The following is a 7926-nucleotide window of genomic DNA, read 5'->3' as shown; positions in this document are numbered from 1 at the left end:
AGCTACCCCTTCAATTTTATACGTTAAAAAGGCTATGCTATATTATCATCAAATGGCTATGTACTTCAGCATTTTGTTCTCCCAATGAATAACTACATGCTGAATAAGTTCACAAATGCATAAATGTAAGAACTGTCTTATTTATATTCCATAATTTGTATGGGAAGGCATACATCCTCTTTACCACTTGTGTGCACTCAGTTCACTTAGGGACATTTGGAGAGAAGAAATAGCCAAACAATGATGCTGAAAGATCAAAAAATTAAGGATAAAGCTGCAACTTTTTCACCTCAGCTAGAAATATTGTTGACAGCTGACTTAATTTCCTTTCATTATCCAAAGTAAGTTCTTCACTTCTATGACTACGAATGGATATTAAACTATGTGCACTGTTTAATTGTGGACCTTACCCTGTTTTTGCATATTCCAAAATATTGGGATAAGAAGTTACAGCTTTGAGCTACCTGAAGAGAAATAACACATTCCCACCTACCATCCTGCTTCCCTCAGAATTTTTTTTTTGAACAAGGACAAACAAACATAAAAAACCCCATCTTCCATTACAAATTGTAGAAAGTGTGTCAGTTGGTTACAGTATTTCCATGCATCTCTTCCATAGTCACCACCTGCTTTTCATATCAAATCGCATATTTTAAATTCACCTATATTCACGTATATCACAATTATTATATCTCAACCTTAATTTGACTATAATTGTTTTTACATCCTTTTATATATAATATTCAAAATCTAGAATAGGATTATATGATAACATTCCATTAAATCATCCTAAAATCATCCAATCACAATACATCTTTATAACATATTCTAGATAAAACTTTTAAACCTCCTCTCATAATCTCCATGTGTTGTTTATATAAAATTTCATATTCTCAAACTAATATATCTAGATGTATTGTTATCATTATTAATATTATTTAACCATAGCTTCATTTAATACATACTACTAGTAAACTAAATTTAGCTTAATTTTTTATTATACATTTTGATTGCATCAACCCATATCTTTCCAGTAACAGTATGGTCTTATATCTCTTGCCATTTGTAGCATTAATGTTCTAGTTACTTTCTTAATAAATCTTGCATAAACCTCTCTGGGCAATATGCTATTTCTTTCGTATATCATAAAAGTTTGAAACCCAACATCTGTTCTTTCCATCAGCTTATCTTTGGTTATCGCTAGTGCTTCTGTCAAGATTTCTCTCCTTATCTCAGTCAATTTTTCTCTCTTTTCTTCTTCTGTGCTTTGAAGTCTGGGGTAGAGTTCCAATCCATCTATCTCCCCTTTCCATATTCCACTCTTGCCATTACCAACCATGCTCACTTTGTTGTCAAGGTGAGTTTTCTTATCTCTTTGCTCATTTTTTTCTTCCATCTTTTGAACTCTGTCTTCCGCTTTCTTCATTTGGTAAACATCCTCAGTTTCTCCATCAGATTTTTCTATTTTGTATTCCATATTCTCCAATCTCTTTTCAATTCTCTCTGTCACAACTAATAGATTTTGAATTTCAAACATAATCATTTGCAATGTTACAGTTTCTTTTTGCTGCTGAGACATTCTTTCAATTTAGCAGACACTGTCACTATAGGGTTCAAGGTTATTTTAATAAACTTCAAACAGGTTCATTTATTATCTTTCAAGTCAAAATGTTGTCTTCCCTCCAATAGCTAGTGATAGAACTTCCAAAGGGCACCTGTATAAACAATTTGTGCTCTTCCTACTATCATTGTCAGTAAACAAACTGAAAGAACCTTGAATATCAAGTGATCATACAGAAAGGATAAAAAACAATGCATCCAGCCTCCAGCCTCTAAGTGGCAGTGTAACTGCTTTTCCTCCTGTTGTTAATAACCCTCTTTATAATCCTTCTTATTGTCTTCTTTATATTCCAAGCTTAAGAAAGAAAAAAAAACCTTAAATTGAGATAAAAAACAATCCAACCAATCAAATCAAGCATTATAAAAAAAGAAGGAGAATTTTAATCCATAAGTATAAGCAAAAGTGAAAAAAGAAGAAGAAAGAATTAATCCATTCAGTTTAAAAAATAGGGAGCTCCTGCAAAAGTTCCATTCATGAAAAAAAAATTAGAAACTGGATAGTGTGGATAACACACTAAGTTCAATGCAGATCAGTCTCACTGCCTACAATCTTCTGTCTTCAATCTTAACTTAACTTAATTTTTTTTCTTGGGTAGTGTCTTCCTCTAATAATAAAATTTCATCACCAATTCGACACACTTTCTCTTTCTGCTTTCTTCCCGTTCCAGAGCCGTCCCAACTTCAGCAGCTTCATTAGGTGCGTTTCTATCGCCGGAAGAAAAGGGCTATTCCTGGATCTTTCAGGGACTTTGCAGTGTCCCTGAGTTCAGCAGGAGATGCCCTTCTCAATCACCATCTCTGCAGGATGGTTTAGGTCCAAATGGATCATCCATCAGCAGAAATTTGACTGCGATCTTGGAGCAACAAGATCACACGTCATGCTGTCTTGACACCAGCTCTCCTTTCGGCCTCAGAAACTTGTTGATAGATGTACTCTTTCTTGGTTACTATTGAAGATGGAGCTGCAGTTATTATACATGTTCCTTCTTTGACAGTTGGAAGGCCATTGTTAGTAGTCAGTTAGCTACCCTAGTGCTGCTGGTACAACTTTCCTTCTCTAGTTAGTAGAAAAAGCAAGGATTATAAATGTGTTAGTGAGGAAAAAAAGGAAAGAAAGAAAAAAATGTTTTGCACAGTAAGCTTCTATTTCTCTCCAAAAGTGTTTTTATGCCCATAATGAATGACAGGTTAGGGAGTTCCTGCTGGGTCCAGGTAAGGGAGAAAGGAAAGGAATAATCAGTATGTCATACCTTTCTACTTTCTTTGCCTCTAGGGACAGTTTATTAGATGCAACCAGCAGCATTTCAAACAGGAAGAACACGACTACTTCTGTATGATCCTTAAGGGAAAATGCAGTGCTATAAATCAGTATAAATGCTCTTTGTGGGAGGAAGAGTGGGATACATTAAAATAATAAAGATATTCTGGAAGGATCTGGAGATCTGGCTTTGCCATCTGGCCTGGGAATCAGAGAGTGTTGTGGAACTCATAAAATGGCTGCATCTTCTTGAATGGCGATGCTCTCCTGGGGGCTGTTCTGAATATGTTTTAATTGCTTTTAAAGTTTGTGTTGTTCTTATAACTGTTTTATTTTTAGGAAGGTTTTTTGGGTGTGGTTTATCTTTAATTGTAAGATGGTCAAAGTTATGAAGGTCAGATGGGGCCTATATCAATTTAATAAATGAAATTTCACAATATTCTTAAATATTGTTTTGTTGTTAATGGTTTTTGCTTTAGATGTTTGATGCAAGGCTTTTTCAGTTTATTCAGCTTCAACAGGACATTTAATTGATGTCAAGAGGAATGGCATCATTAATGTTGATTTATTCCTGTGAGCTCAGGGAAGAACAGCAAGCATTCTGTATAAGCTGCCCAGAGAGGTAGTAATTGTCCCAAATGGTCCAAGGAGCTCCAGAGTCAGGTAAGATCTTGAAGCAGAGTCTCCTTAATTCCCAACCATCATCTCCTTCACTACAAAATAAGGGGTATAATGAAAAATCTCTGCAGAGCTTGGAATCTTCTTTATTAAGTGACCCAGGGACTCGGGGTATATGAATAGCAATGTTTGGAATTGACAATCTGTGTTTGCTGCAGCTTTCTTCTGTGTGTGTAGGGAAGAAGGGACTTTCTATATTTAGTTGCATTGCATCACTGTGTTTTCTTATACTATTTGTGTCCTCTTCTATTAGTACTGTGTATCAAAGTGAACGCAAATACTTTTATTATGATGAAATAAACATACATAACTAACAGGTTACACAGCATATTGATAATTATTGTTTATTTCCATGTTCTCAGTATTTCTATTCCAAAAGAAAAGAAAAGAAAAAGAAAGAAAAGAAAAGAATATGGTAGGATTTCCATTTCCATGGAAGGGAGAATATTCTTCCTGTCAGTTAGTTAATTTAACAGCAGTGGCAATCTTGTCTATTCAATTTTTAATTTCAGCAGCAAAATTTTTATTTATCATTCCCATTTTGTAACCTTAATTTAGGAATGATTCTGTTTCCTTATCAAGGACCCATAGCCTTTAGTAGCAATCTGGTGAAGGCAATTGTTCAGACATATTCTTGTGCCCCAGAACTGTCAAAAACTCAAATGCTATTTTAAACCAATGCTGAGCACAATTCTGTACCTCGTTGGCTTTTGTTAGTCAAATAAAGTTTGAGTCACTTTTTCCACATCCTTTACCCCTTACGCTGACTTGACAAAAATATTGCTTAGTTTGTACAAAGATAGAATTAGGAACATTTATAATTGATCAATATGACAAGTATAATTAATTTGTAACCTGGAAGTTTTATCACAGCACCATTTGTTTCTACTTTATGACATAAAAAGAGAAGCAGAATTAAAAACAATAAAAGTTACTAAAACAACAAAGATCTCCATAAAAAAGAAACTGTCTCCATTTGCAGGATCTGTAAAAGCCATATTGCTAAAATAAATAAATAAAAGCAGGTAGTTCACCTGGGTACTGATGAAAATTAGCCCAAATAGTAACAAGCATTCTGGTGTTTCGTAGCCCACTTCTTTGCAAAAACTACACGTGCATCAGTTAAAGAAATATCTAAAATTTGGGTCAAAAGTGCTTTATTAATCAAGTTGTTAAGGATCAGAAATAAGTAATACAGCATCTAAGAAAGGCGACATAGATGATCTGGAAATTTTTATTATCCAATCAGTCTTCTGTGAGTCAATGTCAGTAATCTCTGACATTGGAAATGAGCTGATTAGTTGGTGCTTTGCAATCAGGAATGTATTGATGATAGGAAAGTGAGGTTGAGAAATCTTATTCCAATGAGAATTTAGATGGGGAATAACAGGCTGTAGTATAATTCTGGCAACACTGGATGGATTTGGGTTTTGGTGCTTTCTGGTTCTATGACTATGCCATCTTTGATCTGCATGGAGTTGCACTGCTCCAGATAGTCTCTGAATTCATGACTCTTGCTTGAAGAGACATGGCAGCTATGGCTAGGGATATCTTAATACAGCGGGGGTGTGAAACTCGATTTCATTGAGGGATGCACCAGGGTTGTGTTTGACCTTGGGGGGAGCAGGGGGAGCATGGCCAGGGTGGGCATGGCCAGCTGGATGTCACTCGTGTCAGGGGCACCTGTGGCAGCCCGAGAGCTCTGCCAGTGAAAATGGGCTCCCAATTTCCGTTTTTGGCTGGGATGGCCTCCTGCAACCCTCTGCCAGCAAAAATGGAGCTCGGGATGCGGCCCTCCTGAGCTCCATTTTCTCTGGTAGAGGGTTGCAGGAGGCTGTCCCAGCCAAAAACAGAGATTGGGAGCCCATTTTCACTGGCAGAGGTGCCACGGGCCAGTCCCTCTCTGTTTCCAGGGCAGCCCTATGGGCCAGATCTAGCCCATGGGTCTTGAGTTTGACAACCCTGTTATATAGGAGTGGCACTCGTTCCTAAATCACAGGGCATCTGCTTATAGTCACTCATGCCATAGTTTGGATTTCTATAATGCATTCTATGTGAAGCTGTCCTTGAAGAGTATCCAGAAGCTTCAGCTTGTGCAGGCAGTTATACCTAGAGCAGTATACCCCTAGAGTGATAATGTTATACTTCTGCTTTACAAGCTGCATTGGTTGCCAGTCTGCTTCCAGGTCCAATTAAAGAGTGAATATCTAGCTGAGAAAACTAAGTAGGATTAGAGCTATTTAATACGTGGGTGGGATCCACCAGGACATCAGAAGTCTGTAGGCTAGATGGAGGAATAATTATAATAATACATCTCAGAGAAAAGCACTGACAAACCAGTTCCAGATTGTTGCCAAGAAAAACCACAGTCATTCCATGTCATCATAGGAGTTGATCTTAACTTGAAGATTCTTTACCTATTAAAAAAAATGCCAATAAGGAGGTAATAGAGAAAAGCATGAGGATAATTTTTAAAAAATGATTATACTATCTAACTATAACACTTCTTTTTTCCCCAACAAGTCATGCTCCTGGTGATTTTGCATGTTTTATTGGCAAGAACATGATCCCGAGAATCTTCTAATATTCAGGAAGACAAAACAATAGAGCAATCTTTGTTGGAATTTGGATAGCTACTCAATAATCAGTCATAGGCCTTTTGCTGTTAAGTCAATCCATGTACTCCTTTGAATGAGTCACTATGAATATCTAAGAGACAAGACAAATGAACTTTTCCAAGAGGAGTGCCTTTAGAGATTAAGATTATGCAGGAAAAAAAAGATATAAACATTTTTTTGTTAAACAAACAGAACATATTCATCAAAAGGATTGGGGAGCAGCCAGAGGTTGAGGTGCATATCTAAACTAGTGACATGAAGAAAAGTAAGTTATTTCCAAAATGTTGTATGGCATTGACTGCAGAAAATGTGCTCACTTGATGGGAAATTGAGTGACTAAACACACCAATATTGGTCAATATTTAATGAGAGCAGCAAATTTTATGATTCAAAGTTTGATGGAAAGTGTTGACTTGGCAAGAGGCTTTTTCTTCACCAAGGAAGGCCTTGGATTCCTGTAAAAGGGTTTCTCTGTCCAGTGACATAATTATGTCAGATGGCAAGACCTGGCCAAAAGTGACTCAGAAATGATTTCATGGAGACTATGAACATCCCAGCAGTCAGAATAGTCTAGCTTTGAAGGTCCCAGGGAACAAGGAGAGGATATTGTTCAGGTCAGATAGTCAAAATCAGCTAATAAGGACACGGGATGTGTCTCAGATCAAAACTTCTAGGACAGAGATCAGATTTGGCTGGGTTGAATGCATTTATCATTAGGAAACTTCTAATGCTTTCATGAAGCCTTGTGAGATCACCTTCTGGACTGGAGATGGAGTCAACCTACTTGCTCCCTCTCCTGGATTCAGGCACCTTGCACTTCTACATAATTTTTCTACTGGTTTGGGGTGGGTTGGGGCTTGGTGAGGATTTGTGTAAGGGAACTAATATAATAATTGATTTCTCTCCTTAGGGTATCAAGTACTTAAGGTGATGTTGTACTGCTATGAAGTCCCAGTGATGGTAGAGATGGTAATGTTGGTGTTGTACCATCTTCCAGGCTCTTCCCTTCATAGATTGCTGAATTCCATTGTTGGGATAGTAGTTGAGACCCCCAAAGACTTGTGATACTCAGGTATTTCAATTTGGCATCCCACAACATTGAGTCCAGGAATTTCTTGGCCATAATTGCAATCATGTACATATCACACCTGTGTTCTAAAGTGCTATGGTTTTTAAGTTGTGTGAGACACATAACAAAGCAATTAATTATGGGCATAACAATTAATTATGGCCATTTGATCCTTTTCCCAACAGCAATAGTGTGGCACATACACACAAAAAAAGATAAAGGAAAAGCAGATGAAAGTTTGATCGCACCATTACAGCCACTTTTCTGACTTTTTTTAAAAAAATCTTTTTTACCATATCCCTGAGGATACCCCAAACTACCAATATGGTAATTTGTACACAGAGGTGGCAGATGAATCCAGACAAAGGAATAGAAGTGCTGCTTTCCCAGGAGCTAATACATAAGTGTAGCGAGAATAGAAGATAGACTGGAAATACAGAGGGAAAAATCTACTGCCAAGGCAATGATCTGATAAACAAAAACTGAATCCATGCCAAAAAAGTAGCTTAGAAAAATGTCTCAGACAGAGTCCGCCTTAATTCATAGGAAGATAAAAGTAGGCCGATAGCAAAGGTTTCCTTCAATAATCAGATCAATTGAGTCTGGATATCAGTCAAATAAATACTAATAAACAATGAAAAATACCTTTCTTTCTGCTGTGAAAAGGGATTTTTCTGCCTATT

The sequence above is a fragment of the Natrix helvetica genome (genome assembly GCF_964273705.1).
Source record: "Natrix helvetica genome assembly, chromosome: 4".
In the NCBI taxonomy this organism is placed as follows: domain Eukaryota; kingdom Metazoa; phylum Chordata; class Lepidosauria; order Squamata; family Natricidae; genus Natrix; species Natrix helvetica.
This window is presented reverse-complemented; position numbering follows the sequence as displayed.